Genomic DNA, 1,150 nt, shown 5'->3' with positions numbered 1-1,150 from the left:
TTTTGGTTTCTATCTTGCTGGAGTTGGATTTTTATTTTTTTCTGTTTTGCTTTTGCATACAATCTTAGTTTTTTATACTGCCATGCAATTGAAAAAACAACGTAAGTGCTTCATGATGAATTCTGAGAAAAGTAGTTTGCTAACTTTTTTCTTTCTATTGCTAATGCCATGAACGCTACGCTAAAATAGAATTTCAGATAACTGTGATAAAACAAAATTTATTTTAGAATTTCTTTTTTTACAAAAGATGTACTGTATCATACAGAGATGCCAAATATATATAAATCTCAATTTCGAATTTGTTTTTGTGAATTATGTTGATTTTACTTTGGCATGGAAGTATAGGCATTTTTATGATAACGCTGCATTTTTAAAAGCCATTCTGATAGACATTATCTATTTTAATGTTTTGTGGATTAATTTTTTTTTCCAGAAAATATTTTCAGTATATAAGTTTTTGTTTTAAGAATTAAGAGGATATTATATTTCTATTTTTTTTTAACTTTAATTTTTTTTAATAGCTTAGTTTTTATTTTAAATATTTCTAATTATCTTAACATCTAATTTTTTTTTAATCTTAAAACACTTCTATTAAAACTTTTTTTCTTCACTTTACTCCATACCAACGATTCATCTAAATTTTGATTATTTTTTAATAATGACTAAGCTTATTTCTACATAAAAAATATCTATTAATTATTATTTTTATTCTATTTGGCCAAATTACTATTCGTTTACATCCCTAATATAGTTAAAATTATTTGCACAATAGGGGCCATAAATATTTGGGTAAGAAAAAAGATGACAACATCATTAAAAACTGGTGAATAACTATTGCAGTATAAGGTAGAATTAAAAATATCAAAATCGGTTAAGTGCAAGGTTTCGAAGAAAATTTTTAATTATCGCATTTCACCTCTCTATTTTCTTAGGTAACGAAATAGGTTCTGATGTTTTTAATATCTCCTTCATTAGGTTTTGGTAACTTTTTCTCGCTTAAATATTAAATTTACTGATTTTGTATACGCCTTTTCAGCAATAAATTTAAAAATGCATTAAAAGTGATAAATTGTCCCAAATTTAAACTGAGATTCCATAAGTATTAGACACAAGTATCTATGTTAGTGCACATAAACAAAGAACAACGCTA

This window comes from Parasteatoda tepidariorum, chromosome 4, assembly GCF_982258835.1.
Source record: "Parasteatoda tepidariorum strain Cologne lab strain chromosome 4, Ptep-v5.0, whole genome shotgun sequence".
NCBI classification, from domain to species: domain Eukaryota; kingdom Metazoa; phylum Arthropoda; class Arachnida; order Araneae; family Theridiidae; genus Parasteatoda; species Parasteatoda tepidariorum.
This window is presented reverse-complemented; position numbering follows the sequence as displayed.